A 22,044-nucleotide genomic window follows, 5' to 3' on the forward strand; every position below is an offset into this window, starting at 1 on the left:
AATCTTGAAATTCGTTTCTAAAATTTTGGAAAACAGTCGTTGTCTTTTCTTCGTGTCCAGCCATAATTCTGCCATTTGCAATGTTTAAACGGCCTCGGCACTTACTCCAGGTTTCACGTACAACCAGTTCATATGCTAGACACATTTTCTGTGCGCCAATAGCGATGACCATCGTTGAGAAAACATGCCTTCCCTCTCGTTCTTGTAATTATTTCCATTACCCACAGTATACAGAGCAAAAGTAGCTTAGGCCTACGAAACTACTAGTATACAGAACAGAAGGTTATTGGCAAGGGTACTGCCTGACTGTCGGTGTCAACACATTTGCTGCTGCTGAACGACTGGCGTAGGTCAGCAGTGGCGGAAAGCCCACGGTGCAAGACTGCTTGGTTGCAAGTCCCACGGTATTTACTACAACTGAGTTTTAGTATCTGTTGTTCCGACCCCACTTTATGACGTCATGCGTCAGCTGTTGTATCTTCGCTCAACTGACATGAGACGTAAGGGAATAAAGCTATGGCTCGAAGAGCTAGAAATGTTACCGTGGAAACATTTACGTTTATTGTTATTATCATACACACATCAACAATACCGATATAGCCTAAGGGTCGATTTGACTGAGCACAGACTTTAGTCACTAATTTGGCAAGTAGGAGGAAAACGGGGAAAGGGGGGGTTCCATCTCACCACTTGACGAAGTCACCGTGATTTGCCAGCGTGTGCGGCTGATTAGATGTTCACGTGAAGTGTTGATCTTCTGTTGTTGTGTCGCTGCCCTTCGACAACCTGCCGTCTTCCGTTTTCCGCAGATCTGGGGTGTTGGCCTGGCAACTTAACTTGGCGCTACCTCCATAATGCGTTTCCAGGTAGAGCGGTGTTATTGTCCTCGCTCACGCTCACGGTGACTATTGTCTGCAATGATTATCTCGCAAAGACGGTATCACCATTGTGTTTGGAGGCTGAGATCAAGAAAGGACACGCAGTCGCATGCTTAAAGATTGAAGCATCTGGCCATAAGAACGTTGACCCAACATGGAATGGGCTATATAACAAAGATAGACTTCGGAAAGAATGGAGAGATACGAGTCGACAGTAGGTTGACACATCTCCACAAGCAATGCTAAAACTCTGTGAAGCAGCTTGCTAATCGCTTGTCAGGCATCTGTCGGTTCACCTCCCACTTACCACTTGCTGTCTGTCTGATCTCGCAATGACTATCTGATACGTACGCTTCGTCTCCGCATGCGGCTGCCCTGTCAGCAGTTTTATTCCTTTTCGATCACTCTGTCCTACAGGGCTCTGTATTTCCCATCGTACCGTCCCTCTCATACGTTGGGGTCAATTGCAGTCTCACCGAGTGAACGATCGACGCTGTGTAACCATGCAGACACATTTTCCCACATGGCTCTAAAATTTTCCGACATTTTGAGTCGAAAAGTCCCTGGGTGACTGCTGGCACGTAGCAACATTCTATTTCTCATATCTTGTCGCCATTTTATTAAAGTTTTTCTTTATTCACCATACCTTCACAATACTGACGTTTAACAAATCTGTTGAACTGTAACGAAAATGCACAGAAGATGATTATTTATAACCGAAATATAGATTTGGAAGGATAATAAAAACTCATGGAATTGCGACTGACTGCTGCGTGCCTCCCCTTCCTTATAGTCTATTGTCTTTGTGCACATCGGTTTCTGATGGAATCAAAGTTGGTTAATCTCACGAATGTGCGGTCTTGCATTACCGTATTATGTGTCTTGTGAATGATTTACTTTATGGTGTTTCAGCTTAAACGACGGAGCGTGCTTCATCTTCGGTGCTTGTCCGAGAACGTTTAAATTATTAACCCAAAAGTAAATGTCCCTCAATGATGGTACAGAGGCGGCGTGAACTTCATAAAATTCTGCTTTGATTTCTGCGGCAGTCCAACCATTCAAATAAAAATCTTTAAAAACAGCACGAAACTTGGTTTTCTTCCTTATCGATCACAGTCGACACTGTCCACTACAAACGGCTGTCAACAATGAAATTCATTATCCGATCCTTGGAATAATCAAGCTGATCAACCGCGGCAGCACAACAAAGTGTTCCATTCTTTCGTAGAAATTTACCAGGCTTATCAAACAATCCTCGTACTCTTCGTGACCAGCATACCAAATTGTATGTTACAGCAGCATAATGGAAGTCGGCGGACTGCAGTTCATGTCACAAGCGATTTTAGGGATGATAGAATCCTATACTGGCCTGCCCGGTTCCTTGATTTGCCGCCCGTAGATCGTTTAGTGGTTTCGATGGGAAGAACGTCCAGTCTGTTTGTTTCCATGCCACCACGAATACATGTAGTGTATTTATTAATGGCCGTAATTTGATGACCATTTCTAGTGTTTTACAAATTTCACACTATTGGGTGTAAGCTGGCCCTCTTTGTGCATGATATTCGACGGGCTCTAGATACCAGCTCCCATGTTGATTCCATATTCCTCGACTTTTGAAAGGCCTTCGACTCAGTTCCACATTGTCGCTTGCACCAAAAAGTGCGCGCTTACAGTCTATCCGATGACATATGCGGTTGGATAGAAAGTTTTCTGACAGACAGAGAACAGTTTGTCGTCCTGAATGGGATGACTTAAAAAGAAACAAGTGTAACATCAGGGGTGCCCCAGGGCAGTGTAATAGGTCCGCTGCTTTCTACTATTTACATAAACGATCTGATTGATGGTATTGACAGCGGCATTAGACTGTTTGCCGTCGATGCTGTAGTCCACAGGAAAGTAGTATCACACGAAAGTTGTGAAGAAATAAATGAGGATTTGTAGAAAATAAATGCGTGATGTAATGACTGGCAGTTATCTCTCAATATTAGTAAGTGTAACCTGCTGCGTATAACAAAGTGAAAAGCGCCATTAAGGTACGAGTACAAAATAAATTCCCAGTCCTTGGAAGCGGTAACATCCGTCAAGTATCTGGGTGTGACTATTCGAAATGATCTCACAAGTAAAAGGTAAGGCGAACTTTAGATTGCGGTTTATTGGTAGAATCCTGAAGCGATGCAGCCCTTCAGCAAAGGAAATTGCTTACAATACGTTAGTTCGTCCAGTCTTAGAGTACTGTTCGTCTGTATGGGACCCCTACCTGCTGGGTCTGGTTCAAGAGGCTGAGAAGGTCCAAAGAAGAGCGGCAAGATTCGTGACTGGTAAATTTAGCCATCGCGAGAGCGTTACAAATCTCATAGAAAGTTTGAAGGGGGACACACTTGCAGACAGACGACGCTCTAAACGGAAGTGGCTGCTCACTAAATTCCAAAATCCGATCTTCGCCGGGGATGTAGAGTACATATTACTACCACCAACTTTCAAATCGCACTATGATCAGCATTAGAAGGGAAATTAGAGCTCGTACTGAGGCGTTCAGATAGTCATTTTTCCCTCCCGCAATGCGCGAGTGGAACAGAGAGAGATAGAGAGAGAGAGAGAGAGAGAGAGAGAGGGGGGGGGGGGGGGGGGAATATGAATTTGGCTCGAATAGTGCCCTCCGCCACACACAGCTTGGTTTCTAGCAGAGTATATATGTAGATGTAGATGTAGAAGAGTTTTCATTTCTCTCAGTGTATGCTGTTCGCAGACCGAGTAGGTGACTCCTGAATCGCGTTAGCAGTGACGAAAATAAAGGCCATTTTTAATTGCTTTGTTTTCCCCCATTCCAGGTTACCCAAAGAAACGGAGCTATAGTTATAAAATCCAGTAGAAACCAACTACCTAGAGCGCGGTTGCCTCTGTTGGTCATTAGTTTCAGTTTCACGCTGGCTGCCACTGTTTCCGACTACACAGTGTTTTGGAATAACTTTTACGCTAAGTACTCTCACTGATGGTATCTAATTTCAGGTGGAGTGTGTGGCTGTTTCCCAGTATCGTGTGCATGCTTTCTGTACAATGGACGGTGCTACGGAACTATATACTTCTTTGCTAATAACGACCCTGCGTAATTTGGTCGTTTATATTCATGATTGCGTGTTTGTGCATTCAGTGCTGCAAAACAGTGGGACAAAACGTCGAAATTTCATAGATAAAAAAAGCAAAGCTCACCACAGCCTCATCGTTGTTGTTGTAATCTAATTTTTCTTCTCTCCTCCAGTATATATGGATCGTTTATTACATCCATTTTCCTGGGGAGTTCTGCAACAGTATTGTGGGAACGCCTAGGAGGAATATTCATGATCAGAAGCGTGTAGCAAATTGAGGCTTTGATCAGGCTCTTGACGACCTCGAGTGGCGCAATTGACGCCGCCCTGTTCACAGAAAGGTTTATATATGGTTGCGTTGTATTACTGAAAATATGGCACTGAAAACTAAAACATATTATAAGGCAAAGGGATCTTAATTTTCACTGCAGACTTTGTCTAAACTGCTAGTTTATGAAATGATATAACCGGTTTCGATTTTACAAGAAGTCTTCAAATCTAAAATAAACAAAAAATATTGTTTATAAAAAGTTCTACATACAGTAGAGTCCCGTTAATCCGAACTAATTGGAACAGGACCTTGTTCGGATCACCGATTTGTTCGGATTAGTCGGAATTACGCTGACAAGTTTCTAGAATGAAGTATACCAAGCAGATAATAGGTACACCATGGTAACAAATGGGAACAAGTGTGGGAACAATGGCTCTCTCTCACTCCCTGAACCTCGTTGTTGTGCATTGTTGAGATCTTCGTAGTGTCTGCGGTCAGTGCACTGCCAGTTGGCTCGCAAAGCGCTTGGTTATGTTAGTTATCGACCGCTGGCACGCGTTACGGTTGTACTGTATTCGTTCAGGTGTAGTGGTAAACGGAAACATACAACGTTAACTCTCAAAGAAAAACTGAATGCTTTGAAGCTGATAGACAATGGTGAGAATGTATCTAAACTGGGAACAAAACTAGGTGTCGGTAAAGCAACCATTTGTGATTGGAAGAAGAACCGAGTGAAGCTTGAACGGTCCTGTGCAACGTCTTCGACAAAAACACTCGAAATTCGGCAGACTTTGAAACAGTCCCAGTACGATAAAGTGGATGAAGCTCTTTTCCTTTGGTTTACGCACGAAAGAGAAAGGGGACCTCCTTTGAGTGGAGCACTGGTTCAGGAGAAGGCTGTTTACCTGAACAAGTTAATGAATGGTGATTTTAGTACGAGTACGGGTTGATTGGACAGATTCAAAAAACCTCGTAGAATCCGTCAGCTAACAATTACTGGAGAGAAGCTTTCTTCTGGCCGTGAGGCAGTGTAGGAATACTTGGCTGAATTTGAAAAAAACGATAAGAGAGGGAAAGTATTCTCCCCAACAAATTTATAACGCTGTCGAGACTGGCCTTAATGTTAGGGCATTGCCCATAAAAAGCCTCGCATCAAAAGCAGAATACGATGCTCCTGGTTTTAAAATGTGCAAAAATCGTGTGACTTTATTAGCGTGCAGCAACGCTGCTGGTACTCACAAACTGCCTTTAATGCTGATCGGCAAATCTGCTGGGCCCTGAGCTTTTAAAAACTGCAACATGAAGTCCCTGCCCGTATACAACCAGAAAAATGCATGGATGGATGGATGGTAAGCTGTTCAAAGAATGGGTTCACGGCCACTTTGTTCCTTTTGTTCGACGGTTTTCTAAGGAAAATCATTTGTCTCCCCGTGCAATCCTTTCGACTGATAACGCGCCATCTCACCCCAGCAGTGAGGAATTATGTGATGGAGAAATTGTGGCGAAGTTTTCGCCGCCGAATGTTACACCACTTCTACAGCCGACGGACCGGGGCGTACTGCTAGCATTAAAACTGATTTACTGAAAACAATTTTTAAGAGTGCTAACCCAAGATGATAGCACTCCTTTACTGGACAAAATGAAAAAGACCTATGTGGAGGATGTTGTTTATTGGGCCGCTGAGGCATTGCAGAATATTTCACAAAAAACTTAGAAAATCGTGGAGAAAACTGTGGACATCTCTTGAATTTCAGGACAACCTTGTTGAAAATGAAGAGGAAAATCTACTATAAATGATATAGACAGTCTCTGGATGTGGAGAAGCTAGTGAAGAAGACGTAGATGAGTTGATGGTAGCGGATGGGGCACAAACTTACTGACGCTGATTTAGTTGCTGCTGTGACTCAAGGCCAGGAAGAAGTGGACTGCTGTGACGGAAGTGACAACGAGCCTGAAAGCGACAAAGGAGAGCTGGTGCCACACAGTAACGCAGCAGAAGCCCTTGACCTCGTGCTACGTTATTTGGAGCAACAGGTCACTGATACACCCGCTGATTTTATGTTGATGAGACGATGGCGCAACTCTGCGTCGGTAACAGAGTGTCTTCATTACGCCAAAAAACAATGAGTTATTGTCATTCAAGAAGTATGGATAAAATGTCCACTGTATTTTAGTAAGTTTGATAGCTTTTCTTTAATTGTTATGCATTGTTTAAACCTAATGTTTTCATGCCAATTTTCCTAATACATATTTACTGTACTGTGTAAATTAAAGTAGTGTGTATGTACAACAGTTTACCGCACAGTTTTCCATACTTAGACTCACATTTTTCATGTTCGGATTAACCGAACGTTCGGATTGCGGGGGTTCGGATTAGCGGGAATCTGCTGTACTTACAGTATTTAAAATTAAAAAATAAAAGAAAGTGGCAACACACCAGGAAATATCATTATGGAGTGTAACATGACATAAAAATTACTGTGTATTCTGTAATGCTGCTATTTAAGATCGAAACAAGCGTACGTAGGAGAGAGAGCGTCACTGTGTATATAATAAAAATTACGGCTTAAAAATAAAGTTAAACAAGTACACTAGAAAAAGAATGTAATTAAAATAATTCCACTCTATAACTATCGCGGTGGCACTGGTACAGCAACCATAATGGATCTTTAGATACAGCAAAACTTGTCTTGGCTGCACAAGATAGGTTTATTTAATCTTCACATGTGACGCGTTTCGCCTGTTCTAGGCATCATCAGACACTCTGGAGAAATTAGAAAGCGGTGTAGTTATAAATTGTTATTAAACACAATAATAAATGAATAAATTAAAAATAACAGAAGGAAGGTAAAGATCGACTCTACTATGGAGCACAGGGCCACATTTGTGTGTCAGTGACTCGTGAGGGGTATAAATTTCAACTCATAAAATATTGAACCAGAACTGAGATTGCCGATAAAAACTCTTGTTAATCGCGACCGAGACGTCAAACGTAATTAAAAGTCCCTTAGAACCCAGCGGTAACAGCCAGATAGCCACAATCAGTGCTTCATTACATCAACGATAAAGTTCTTCCTTCTCGTAATCGGGGTATCAAGCGTGATTAACAGTGCCAAAGAACTGGGAGAAAACAGCCAGATAGCCACTGTCAGTGCATATTTACATCATCTAGAAGCAACACGAAAGAAGGGGGTGATATTCGGGAAAAGAAAGCCAGTAAATGGTGCAAGGGGCACGTAACTTGGGCAAATACACCATTTGAGTGAGCAGAAAAAACAAATGAGTGTAAAATAGACCCACATAATGGCCAGGCTAATACACCTTTGGCGAATGAACGGGCACTAATAAGAATAAAAAACAGCTAAAATTTTTATTAAAAATGTGAAGCAACGAAGCCATAAGCAACGCTAAACGGGAAAACTGGCTGTAACGATGATAACTTACCCACGAAGAAACAGCGCCATGAACACAAGTATGGCCTGTTTACAACACTGTGAGCATGCGTTGTCATGCCGGCCACTAGACTGCGAAGCAAGTGTCAAGGTCCCGTGGAGCCATAGTGAGGAAAGGCTGACACCATGGCGCGCTAAAGCTGAAGTAGATTAAGGCTTAAACAAAATACAGGGTGAAAAGTATTTAAACCGACAAACTCTGGGAGGTTGTAGGGGACATCAAAACAAATATTTTTCCCTAATGTCATTTTTTCCTACGAGGAGTATTTAAACCGGTAGAGGAAGATTTCTCTGACTGCAAATTAATTAAACCAACAAACACTTTTCCATTTTTTTATGACCAAGAGACAACACATAAACGCAACCCAATTTCAATTACAGTAGATTTTCAAAAATTCCTCTATTCACGCGTAAACTAAGGTTACGCCAAATGGTTGAAGTGGCTCTGAGCACTATGGGACTTAACATCTGAGGTCATCAGTCCCCTAGAACTTAGAACTACTTAAACCTAACTAACCTAAGGACGTCACTCACGTCCACGCCCAAGGCAGGATTCGAACCTGCGGCCGTTGCGGTCGCACGGTTCCAGTCTGAAGCGCCAAGAACCACTCGGCCACATCGGCCGACCAAAGGTTACACCGTCAGATCATGTTCTGTCTGACACGGGAAAAAACCCCAGGAGAATCCTGAATTGTTCCTGGTGCTGCTACTATCCAGGCAACCAAATCCTCCACTGATGCAACAGGAGTTGCATCTCTCCTCACACAAAAAAGTCCAGAGGGAACATATCTGGAGACCAAGCAGGCCATGGTACAAGACCACCTCTGCCAATCCACGTTTCTGGGAACGACTGAAATGTGCCGGCGCCCCGTCATGTTGGAACCACATGCGTTGTCTTGTAGGGAACGGGACGTCTTCCAGAAATTCTGGCAATGCTCTGGCGAGAAAGTTGTAATAGTGCCTGCCATTTAATGGCCTAGGTAGCAGATACGGCCCAATTAAACAGTCCCCAACAACACCAACCCACACATTAACGAAGAGCCGCACTTGATGAGCGCTAGTAACTGTGGCATGTGGGTTATCCTCACTCCAAACATGCGAATTGTGCATGTTGAAGACTCCATCATGTAGGTTATCCTCACTCCAAACATGCGAATTGTGTATGTTGAAGACTCCATCACGCCCGAACGTTGCTTCGTCGGTAAACAACACAGAGGATGGAAATGTAGGATGCATTTCACACTGTTCCAGGTACTACTGCGAAAACTGTGCTCGGGGTGGATAATCAACTGGTTCCAGGTTGTGGACACGCTGTAAGTGAAATGGACGTAACAATTGTTCTCGAAGGACTGTTCTTACATTCGTCTGATTCGTCCCCATGTTAAGTGCAATTGCACGTGTGCTGATTGAAGGATCCCGCTCCACATGCTGCAAGACAGCTTCCTCAAACTGCAACGTTCTTACCGTGCGACGGCGTCCAGGTAATCTGCTAAATGACCCGGTCTCACCCAGACGTTGGTATACAGCAGCATAGGTCATATGATGCGGGATACGGCGATTAGAATATTGTTGTTGATAAACCCGCTGTGCAACTCGTCCGTTGTACTCACTCCAGGTGTATCGCTCCATTAGTAAACAGAGACAATGTACTACTACATGGTGGACAGCAGTTGCCTGCAACTGAAGAGCGTAATACGCCCTCTAACAACTGAAGATCGTAATACGGCCTCTAACAACTGAAGAGCGTAATACGGCCTCCACCGGTTTAAATAATCCTAATAGGAAAAAATGATATCAGGGAAAAATATTTGTTTTTATGTCCCTTACAACCTCCCAGAGTTTGTCGGTTTAAATACTTTTCACCCTGTATACAATATTAATATAGGCTGCTGGCATTGTTTAAAGATACATATAATTATATGAAAGGCACGAATGTGTGGACACTAACGGTCATATCAGTAAAGAATAAGAGAAACTGCGCTTTGTAGCACAGTTCACTGGTGAACCGTTTATATAATGAACGAAAAAATGCTGTTGTCATCACTATTAATTCTTCGTTTACATCTGCGGCGTGCGAAAGCACACCTGTGGCAGCCTCATTTCTTGGGTCTTTTTCATACAATATGGCTAAGCTATTTACGCATACTAACGTTCCTGTTGTGTTTTCGAAGAGCTATTCCATGTAATACTCGCTCCTCCGCAACTATCAGGAATTTATTCTCAAGTCAGGTGTCTACAAAATTAGGTGTACAGAACGTGTCGCCGATCATATCGGTCAAACAGGGAAATTTTTCGCTGTTATGTTTAACGAGCACCTACTGACGAAGAAAGGTCAGGTGAATAAATTTTCGCACTTTGCCCAACACCTCAAATATTCCAGCCGTCAGCCCAAAGATTAGAAAACCTTAAAATCCTTCACATGGCCAACAATTGGAAGAGTTTGAAATTTCTAAGCATATCCTCTTCAAATCACCGAATCTAATAAACGAACAAGTCTGTTTGAAACATCAGATATCTTTTGATATAATGATTGTATCTTTAAACGATGCCTGCCACCTACATTACTTATTGGATGTTTTATTTAAGTCTTAAGCTATTTCAGCTTTAATTACAATGAAATGAAAACCCTTAGCTGCATACAGGCGTTGATATAAGTTAACGGGGACAGTAGAAATTGTGTGCCCGACCAGGACTCGAACCCGGGATCTCCTGCTTACATTGCAGACGCTCTGTCTGAGCCACCGAGCGCACACAGGGTAGTGCGGCTGCAGAGACTTATCTCTAGCACGCCTCCCGTGAGACCCACATTCGCAACTTATTGTCTCGCACTATATTCATAGTGCCCCTGCTCATCATACAGATACCATCTTCCTATATGTACATTTCACCTTTAGCGCGCCATCGTTCCAGCCTTTCCTTACTGAGGCTCCACGGGGCCTTGACACTTGCTTGGCAGCCTAATTGTCAGCATGACAGCGCGTGCTCACAGTGTTGTAAACAGGCCATACTTGTGTCCATGGCGCTGTTTCTTCGTGGGTAAGTTATCATCGTTACAGTAGGTTTTCCGTTTTAGCGTTGCATATTGCTTCGTTGCTTCACATTTTTAAGGCAATTTTTAGCTGTTTCTTTATTCTTGTTAGTGCCCGTTCATTCCCCAAAGGTATATTAGCCTAGCCATTATATGGGAGTATTTTGCACTCGTGAGTTTCTTCTACTCACTGAAATGGTCTATTTCACTAAGTTAGGTGCCCCTTGCATCCTTTAGTGGCTTTCTTTTTCCTATTATCATTACCTTTTTTTCGTGCTGCTTCTAGATGATGTAAACAAGCATTTGACAGTTTCTATCCGGCTGTTTTCACCCAGTTCTTTGGGGCTATTAATTGCGTTTGACGCCTCGATCGAGTAGGAAGAATTTTATCTGTGGCTATCTGGCTGTAACCTTCGGGTTCGCCGGCCGCGGTGGTCTAGCGGTTCTGGCGCTGCAGTCCGGAACCGCGGGACTGCTACGGTCGCAGGTTCGAATCCTGCCTCGGGCATGGGTGTGTGTGATGTCCTTAGGTTAGTTAGGTTTAAGTAGTTCTAAGTTCTAGGGGACTTATGACCTAAGATGTTGAGTCCCATAGTGCTCAGAGCCATTTGAACCATTTGAGCCTTCGGGTTCTGTGGGACTTTTAATTACGTTCGACGTCTCGGTCACAACTAGCAAGAGTTTTTATCGGTAAGCTCAGTCCTGGTGCAATATTTTATAAGTTGAATTTTATACCCTTCACGAGTCCCTGAAACATGAATGTGGCGCTGTGCTCCATAGTCAACTCAATTTTTGTCTTTCTTCTGTTATTTTTAATTTATTCATTTATTATTGTGTTTTGTAGCAATTTATACTTATATCGATTTGTAATTTCTCCGTGACATCAAGACGGTTTTTTCCGTATCCAAAGAAAACGAATGTCGTAAGCGTCAGAAACACTCTCGTTTCTGCACGTATATATATCAGTTTCTGACATACGGCAACGAAGTATCTGATAACTAGATGAGTTTCTCAAAAAGTTTAAAATATTCTTCCAGATTGAAATCGCGCTGTTCATAATCCTTTCCGGAGAGCACTTTTTCCTGCTAAAGATTTCCAGTTCCTCCAGTTGCTTTAGTTGCTGTGTATTGCATTTTCATGTTGTAGTGTGTGTTGGGTCCGCCCTTGGTAGATGAGTGGTCTGCGCGAAGGAATGTCATACCTAACGGCCCGGGTTCGATTCCCAGCTGGATGTTGTGTTGTCCTTATCATCATAATTTCATCTCCATCAACACACAAGTCGCCGAAGTGGCGTCAACTCGAAAGATTTGCACCAGGCGAACGGTCTACCCGACGGGAGGCCCTGGCCACGCGGCATTTCCAGTCTGTATTGTGGAGTGTCTATTTTTCCAGAGAATGTGTACCTTACGTTATTCTGTTTTGTGAATACGTATGCTCTTATAAACGTGTTTTAAACGACTGCCCCGTCTAACATATGTAATGCCGATCAGTTACTGCAGTGCATTTTGTATGCATCTGAAAACTGAAATTTGTAGCATTTAGATTCAATTTTACCCAGTAGGCGTATTCTCAAAGTATTATTTATTCGAAAACATATTGTATGGTTTGGTTTGTTTGAAACACTGAGCTGTGTTTGATATTTGCTTTATATGTCGTTAGTAAAGTACTTAGTTATTTTGTTTCCTGGTGGTCGTGCATGGCTCGTGTTCGTGCCGTATCTCATTTGACATCCTGTTTTTACTGTACTACCACCTAGTTATGTTAATTTCAGTTACTGGTGTCACTGAGTTGCCGCCTTGCCTGCCCGTGAGCGGCAGCAGCGGCGCTTATCCATATAAGCCCTGGTGTATTATCTTTGCTGACTGCTATTACTTCCCGGTTTTCGTGTGTTCGGTGTTAGTTCGGATCTGCCAGTGAGTTTGGAGGCGCTAGCAGTGCAGTTCGGGCCTGGCAGTGTTTGACTTAGGACGCGGCAGAAGTTCAGCCGGGGCGCGGCTGCAGTGAGGTCCGGACAGCCATGACTCTCCCGACGGTTGCCGATACATATCACTTGAGTGCAGACCACCTTGGTCGGTCAGTAGTCGGCCGTTTTGTCGGACGACGTGTATGTTGGCCGGCGATCGCTTATGGGTTGCCTGCGTGTGCCGACTCGTGATTTGTCATTGTTATTGCACAGTCGCTGCCTGCTGCCCCCGTGCTGAAGTGTGGGAGTCGGTCGGTTGGCGTGGAACAGTGAGATAAATCTCCATGGGGCGTGGTCTGGACGGGCCCGCTAGCAGTCTCTACGCAGTGTCAGAGTGTGTGGGGCTGTTCCTATTGCTACGAGGTCCGTGGCTCACCGACAATGGATTTAATTTATCAACAATCCAAGACTGATCACATTGTGCCGTCTTGTTCTCGTTGTTGGCTTTTGGAACATTCCCGTGAGCAACATCTTGTTAGTAGGCTGTTCAGGGTTTTACGTTGGTAAATTTGCTGACTGCGCTGTGTGCAGTCTGTGGCTGGTTGTTCTAATTGTTGGAATATTCGCTAGTGTAGTGTTGGGCTGTTGGATGTGAACAGCGCGTAGCGTTGTGCAGTTGGAGGTGAACCGCCAGCAGTGGATATATATATATATATATATATATATATATATATATATATATATATATATATATATATATATATACAGGGTGTTACAAAAAGGTACGGCGAAACTTTCAGGAAACATTCCTCACACACAAAGAAAGAAAATATGTTATGAGGACATGTGTCTGGAAACGCTTACTTTCCATGTTAGAGCTCATTTTATTACTTCTCTTCAAATTACATTAATCATGGAATGGAAACACACAGAAACAGAACGTACCAGCGTGACTTCAAACACTTTGTTACAGGAAATGTTCAAAATGTCCTCCGTTAGCGAGCATACATGCATCCACCCTCCGTCGCATGGAATCCCTGGTGCGCTGATGCAGCCCTGGAGAATGGCGTATCGTATCACAGCCGTCCACAATACGAGCACGAAGAGTCTCTACATTTGGTACCGGGGTTGCGTAGACAAGAGCTTTCAAATGCCCCCATAAATGAAAGTCGAGAGAGTTGAGGTCAGGAGAGCGTGGAGGCCATGGAATTGATCCGCCTCTACCAATCCATCGCCCACCGAATCTGTTGTTGAGAAGCGTACGAACACTTCGACTGAAATGTGCAGGAGCTCCATCGTGCATGAACCACATGCTGTGTCGTACTTGTAAAGGCATATATTCTAGCAGCACAGGTAGAGTATCCCACATGAAATCACGATAACGTGCTCCATTGAGTGTAGGTGGAAGAACATGGGGCCCAATCAAGACATCACCAACAATGCCTGCCCAAACGTTCACAGAAAATCTGTGTTGATGACGTGATTGCACAACTGCGTGCGGATTCTCGTCAGCCCACACATGTTGATTGTGAAAATTTACAATTTGATCACGTTGGAATGAAGCCTCATCCGTAAAGAGAACATTTGCACTGAAATGAGGATTGGCACATTGTTGGATGAACCATTCGCAGAAGTGTACCTGTGGAGGCCAATCCGCTGCTGATAGTGCCTGCACATGCTGTACATGGTACGGAAACAACTGGTTCTCCCGTAGCACTCTCCATACAGTGACGTGGTCAACGTTACCTTGTACAGCAGCAACTTCTCTGACGCTGACATTAGGGTTATCGTCAACTGCACGAAGAATTGCCTCGTCCATTGCAGGTGTCCTCGTCGTTCTAGGTCTTCCCCAGTCGCGAGTCATAGGCTGAAATGTTCCGTGCTCCCTAAGACGCCGATCAACTGCTTCGAACGTCTTCCTGTCGCGACACCTTCGTTCTGGAAATCTGTCTCGATACAAACGTACCGCGCCACGGTTATTGCCCCGCGCTAATCCATACATCAAATGGGCATCTGCCAACTCCGCATTTGTAAACATTGCACTGACTGCAAAACCACGTTCGTGATGAACACTAACCTGTTGATGCTACGTATTGATGTGCTTGATGCTAGTACTGTAGAGCAATGATTCGCATGTCAACACAAGCACCGAAGTCTACATTACCTTCCTTCAATTGGGCCAACTGGCGGTGAATCGAGGAAGTACAGTACATACTGACAAAACTAAATTGAGCTCTAACGTGGGAATTAAGCGTTTCTGGACACATGTCCACATAACATCTTTTCCTTATTTGTGTGTGAGGAATGTTTCCTGAAAGTCTGGCCGTACCTTTTTCCTGTATATCTATATATATCATTTACTAGCCGTATGGCATTTCATAAGGCAGTAAAATATCTCTCAACTGGAAAGAAATAACAATAGGTGTAAAATGTTTCTCATCATTTCACTAGGCATTTCAGTAAATATCAGAAAGCACAAGCTCCAAACTGTAATCATATGTTTTCAAGTATGAGTATGTCGTATCTGCTATGCTTTCTGCAAAGGAATGTCAATATCGAGGTTAATGGCCTCGTTTTTCTCCACCTGTCCCTCTGAAAGGCACACACAAATATTTTTTTTTCCAGGCGACTGTCACGCAGCGTGGTGCCCACAGCGCATTATGTCAAGGTCACTTACCTTCCATATCGATATATTTACAACAGCAGTTTCCGCTACAGTGACAGTTTGATACCAATAAAATTTCATAGGTCGAAAAGTTACAGTAGAAATGTGTAGAAACGAAATCTCATGAATAGCAGTGTTGAGATACATTCATTCATGTGCACACATTTCATAACTCTTAAAGTACGATTCTTGGTTTTCAGCATCCTCTTCACAAACCAGAGTCACTAATCTCTTGTTATTATTCGTATAAATATAAACATGTAAGCACATTCCTCATATAGCATCATCTTATTGATCATAAACGTATCTCAACAGCGTAATAGACATCATCGTCGCAATAACATAACACCTCAGTCAAATCTGAAAAACGTCGTAGCTTCCTCCAATAATTTAAAAACCTTTAAAAAAATGCTCTCTGCTCGTTTCATTAAAGTCATTTACCTCAAACATACTTCAATCTCATAGTATCACAATGGTTCCAAAAAAATCTCATAGTATCACAATGGTTCCAAAAAAATATGAACAGTTCACATAGTACAGACAAACTACAATTTCATAAGTATGAAGTTATCCATATGTGTAATTGCGTAAACGTATGTTACTGACACAGTAAAAAAATGTTTGTTTCTCTGTTAAATAATGAGATAGCTGTGTAATTCTGTGTTAGAGAAATATGGTACCAAAGTTTAATGTTGTATAAGCAAATACCATATTAGCTAGGGCTTCTAACACTTGCCACACGCTTAGTATGCATCGTGGGCGTATACCCCCTGAGGATTAATGTAATTAAACCCTCAGGTGTTACAGATTACAATAATGGAATGAAATGTATCACCGAAAACTTTCTTTGTATGTTTGTAATTCAAAAATCTTAAAAAAATGTTTTAAGTACAAAAATTAATCTCTCAAATGCGTGTCCTGTAGCTATTACGCTTATTGCCGCGATCAAGAAAGTACTGTACTGTAACGTATTGTTGTGCTACGGAAAAGGCTGTCTCATTGTAACTATACCATAAAAGTTACTACTAAAACATGTTGTACTTTACAAAATAAAACAGAAAAACTGGGCAGATATAAAACAGATACAGCTCAAAAGCAATAATGTAAATTGTATTGCTCATTAATAGCGTCATGATATAATCGTGTAGCTGTGAAATAAACTAACCACTGTGTCATCTGTTATCTCTCAGAAATTACTTTAAATCCAGAATGTCTTTTCAAGTAAACCAAAATGTTGCATTAAAATCTCATTAGCAGTATATGTTCTAAATATTGTCGTTACTTAATCGTGCAACGAACAAGCAAGAATGTACGCACAATAACACTGTATTATCTGTTCAATATGACAATGCATTCGTAATTACTGTCTAAATATGTTCCCTAGGTTTTTTCCTGGATAGTTGACTTCAAAACATTGCTGCATGTTAACAGTTTCTAAGTAACAGTTTCTAGTAACGTGAAGTGAAAAATTTTATGGCGAAGACTAAGTTAAAAAGCAGATTATCTCTCAGTAAACGGTTTAACATGTGAAATGTGGTGCAACCCTTCACTCTTCCTAGTGCACAGAGTTTCAAATGCAATTATCATGTGGTATACATCGGTAAAGAACGCTCAAATTTTTCTCAAGCTTAACGTCTATGTTATTATTCTCTGAGCCAGCCGGCGCATGTGGCTGCTTGCGGTGCGAGTCATTTTCTACCGTCTCTTTGTTGGCGCGCATCGCTATTGGGTTTAGGAGACATAACTTCTACCAATTCACCTTGCCGAAAGGGCCCTGCCCTGTTTGAATCCCGCCAGTTCTGATGAAATTCAGGTCTGTCGTTATGATTATATCGTCTGTCGTCGTGTCGGTAGTTTCTGTAGTTTCCTTCTAGTCGGTTAAGTGGTGTAGAATTTCTCCCGGAATCGTAACTGCGAGGTGGACCGTTGTGTCTGAAATTATTCTGTCTCCCTTGATGATAATTGTTTTGGTTCCTATATTGTCTATTTCTATGGTAGTCTTTGTCATATTCATTACTACGGAAATGTTATCTTTCTCTGTAACTATTATTACTCTGCCAGCGGCTGTCATATGGGTTCTGTCTGTTTTGGTCACGATTTGCGTTGTAAGAATAGCCTTGTCGTGTCCAGTTATTATTTCTGTCGTCACGGTATTGTGACGGACGTGACCTGTAATTGCTGTTCTCCTGGTTTCGCGTCCCGTGATTGTCAGTGTTAATTTCCAATTCTTGTAACAGTCCTTGAAAAGCTTCAAAGTCGTCTTTGCAACGTCCTGCCAAAATAATATGTCGTAAATGTTTAGGCAATTTGATTAAGCAAATGCGGATGAGTTCTGAGGGGCTGTATGGGTTTGTCAGGTACTGATTCTTGTGTAACATGTCTTCAAAATATTTGTGGAAAATTCAGATTGTTCAAAGTGTTTCATCATTATGATGCTATGTTTTACTCGGTCTTGAGTAGCTTGCGGCAAATATGCTGAGAGGATGATAAAATCCTCCTTCACTGTGACAATCGTGAATGATAGAACGCGTTCTTACAGCTGGTTCATTCTCCAAGTAGCCACACATAAATTCTAATCTGTGTTCTAACGACCAGTTGGGAGGAAAACAATGCGAGAATTGATGGAGCCATGCTTGTGGATGAATGTCGTTGCCAGAATTCTTAAATGTTTTGAATTTACGTGTAGCAATAAACAGCTTATAGTCAAAACCATCATGTCGGCGAATCGCATATCGGTCATTGTTACGTAGTTCCGGCGGTTCCATCTCAAAATTCAGCGCACCTTGCCGATTTCTTTCATAATTTCCGAAATGCCCTGTGTTATTATTTTGTGGCTTTTCCGTATTTCTAAGTCCCTCTTCCCGTATTGGAGCGCGAGTGTCCTCTGAAATATGTAGTTCTGGTATTATCTGGTATTACTTGTGCCAACTGATCTTGTACTTCCCGGATTTCTCTTCTGTGTTGCGTATTAATTTGATTCTGATTTTGTTTGAATTTTCTAATTTGTTCGTTCCCTTCTGTGTCAGTAAAGGTTACTGGTTTTGTGTCATTCAGATCATCATCTACCTTTGTAGATAAGTTAGTGAACTGATCCGAAAGTTCGGCTTCTTTCTCCGATGGTAAACTGATTTCCTCAGTGTGTTTTTCTGAACTAAGTTTCAGAGTGTCCATTTGAAAGCGTATCTACTGTGTCCTTTAAGTTTTCTTGAGGATTTGCTAGTTGCGTAACCGAATCGGTGGATGTAGCTGAGTCGACTTTAGCCCGCAAGGTCTCGTGATTTTCAAGAACAATAGTTTGCAATTCTTTTATGGCAGCTTCTTGATTTTGTAATGCATTTTCATGCCGCAAAAAAAAAAAAAAAAAAAAAAAAAAAAAAAAAAAAAAAAAAAAAAAAAAAAAAAAAACCAGGTTGAAATGCTCACAAATTTGTGTTTTTACGTCATTACAGACTTTTTGACATTTAGATTCAATTTTAAGCAACTCAGCAGTTAAATCTTCACGTGTTTGTCCAAGCTTTTGCTCGATTGTATTTAGCTTTAGAAGATTTTGTCCCATTGTGTCTAAGTTTTGAAGCTGTTGTCCCATTTGTTTCTGATTTTGTTTCGTTCGTTGAATGAATTGCAATAACAATGCATTAGTGTGTGCAACATGTCCATCTGTGCTTTTCGGCAGTGCATTTGCACCGGAAACATTCGCATTTTGAAAAGCAGAGAGTAAGTCTTGACTTAATTGAGAAAAAGGTGAGGACGCAAAACCTAAATCTACGGTATTTGCAAGATTGTGTCCTGTCATTACGGGTTCCTGGCACGAGCTGTTGCCGACCGATCGATCGACAATACGACCCTGTTCACTAATTGTTTCAGTGTCGACACCATTATTTGCAGCCTGGCCCACTTCCCTACGCACAATTACCAAATTACTATGTTGAAAATTAGAATTCATTGCACGATGGCGCTAACACACTATTCTCGTCTTCACTGTCATTTCTCAGTTTACTTTGGAGCCTAGTATTACGTTTTTCACACGCCATAATTGTCACAATATTTCACACGATATCACAGAAGAGCATAATTTGAAGAGTAAAATAAGAAAACACATTAACATAGCACCGAAAATAATATCCAATTACACTACGGGCCATTAAAATTGTCACACCAAGACGAAATGCACATGATAAACGGGTATTCATTGGACAAATATATTATACTAGAACTGACATGTTATTACATTTTCATGCAATTTGGGTACATAGATCCTGAGAAATCAGTACCCAGAACAACCACCTCTGGCCGTAATAACAGCCTTGATACGCCTGGACATTGAGTCAAACAGGTACAGCTGCCCATGCAGCTTCAACACGATACCACAGTTCATCAATAGTAGTGACTGGCGTATTGTGACGAGCCAGTTGCTCGTCCATCATTGACCAGACGTTTTCAATTGGTGAGAGATCTGGAGAATGTGCTGGCCAGGGCAGCAGTCGAACATTTTCTGTATCCAGAATGGCCCGTACAGGACCTGCAACATGCGGTCGTGTATTATCCTGCTGAAATGTAGGTTTTCGCAGGGATCGAATGAAGGGTAGAGCCACGGGTCGTAACACATCTGAAATGTAACGTCCACTGTTCAAAGTGCAGTCAGTGCGAACAAGAGGTGACCAAGACGTGTAACCAATGACACCCCATACCATCACGCCGGGTGATACGCCAGTATGGCGATGACGAATACACGCTTCCAGTGTGCGTTCACCGCGTTGTCGCCAAACACGGATGCGACCATCATGATGCTGTAAACAGAACCTTTATTCATCCGAAAAAATGATGTTTGCCATTCGTGCACCCAGGTTCGTCGTTGAGCACACCATCGTAGGCGCTCCTGTCTGTGATGCAGCATAAAGGGTATTACAGCGAGTGCCAATACTGCCTGCTAAAGAAAAGATTCTAACTACGGAAGGCACTAACTACTGATAGGCCTAGTTAGCAAATGAAAGATTTTGATAGAGAAGAAACAATGCATTTACCTTAATAATGTTCAAAAGTCATCATATATATATATATATATATATATATATATATATATATATATATATATATATATATATATATATATCAGTTCATGATATCCAGTCTTACAAATTTCCTCTTTCTGACGGACACACGTCCAGATCGTCCGCCCTCAAAACTCTGGTATCTCTGTCCCCACATCCACCACTGCTGGCGGCTCACCTCCAACTGCGCAACGCTACGCGCTGTTCACATCCATCTGCCCAACACTACACAAGCGAATATTCCAACAATGAGTCCAACCAGCCACAGACTGCACACAGCACAGTTAGTGATTTTCATACAGAGCGTTACGTGGCGTTACTAACATAAAAACCTAAACAGCCTACTTACAACTTGTGTGTCGGTGATGATGAGATGCTGAGGGCAACACAACACGCAGTCTCCGAGTGGAGAAAATCTCCGATCCGGCCGGGAATCGAAATGGGTCCGCTGCATGGCATTCAGATGCAATGACTAGGGAAACTACGGTCGTAATTTTTCCCGAGAGCAGGCAGCTTTACTGTGTGGTTAAATGATGATGGCGTCCTCTTGGGTAAAATATTCTGGAGGTAAAATAGTCCCCCATTCGGATCTCCGGGCGGGGACTACTCAAGAGGATGTCGTTAGGCATCAAGGGATCACCAATTTAGTATTGGAGGGCGGCTTGGAGGGTAAAAATCGTAGAGGGAGACCAAGAGATGAATACACTAAGCAGATTCAGAAGAATGTAGGCTGCAGTAGGTACTGGGAGATGATGAAGCTTGCACAGGATAGAGGAGCATGGAGAGCTGCATCAAACCAGTCTCAGGTCTGAAGACCACAGCAACAACAACGACCATTCAGCTAAGGGGGCGGAAATATTTTCGAGCAAAATACAATTAAAATTCGAATTTTCTTTTTTGTATGCAGTCGATTTTCGAGATATCAACCGTGTCTTGTTGTACCATCATCTTTGGCGACGTTTCGTCTCTGTCTTCTTCCAGAACTCTCTTTGGTCGTGTTCCGATGTATGTGTATTGCGAAAATATGCATTTTGCTTGTATACATCATAATAAAATCTCGTCAAAACACCATTTTCCTTATTTCATAAAATGGTGTTCGTTTTATTATCTGTGTTGTGCTTGTTTTTACATAGTGTCTCTTTATCAGATGTTCATGTTGTTTATTTTACAGTTAGCGTTTGCACCATAGTTCCAAGTGGGAAATATTGCTGCTTGCCACGGAAGCTCGTTTTACGCTCAATCTCTACTACTCCCAGTTCAAATGGAAATAAAAAGCAATATTATGCAGTTAATATTCGACGATTGTAAATTAACTTCATCGCCGCCCCCCACCCCCCTTCCGAAATAACAGCACTGGGCCATGTACTTTAGTATTGTAATTAGACACGACTGAAGTCGAATAAATTTGAAAAAAAATTCTTTAGTGTTTACAATCAAGCTTTGGGTATGATGTTAACGGTTGTGTGTTCAAATGGCTCTGAGCACTATGGGATTAAGCTTCTGAGGTCATCAGTCCCCTAGAACTTAGTACTACTTAAACCTAACTAACCTAAGGACATCACACACGTCCATGCCCGAGGCAGGATTCGAACCTGCGACCGTAGCAGTCGCTCAGTTCCAGACTGAAGCGCCTGGAACCGCTCGGCCATTCCGGCTGGCTAGTTGTGTGTGTGTGTGTGTGTGTGTGTGTGTGTGTGTGTGCGTGTGTGTGTGTGA

This window comes from Schistocerca americana, chromosome 2 (assembly GCF_021461395.2).
Source record: "Schistocerca americana isolate TAMUIC-IGC-003095 chromosome 2, iqSchAmer2.1, whole genome shotgun sequence".
Lineage (NCBI taxonomy): Eukaryota > Metazoa > Arthropoda > Insecta > Orthoptera > Acrididae > Schistocerca > Schistocerca americana.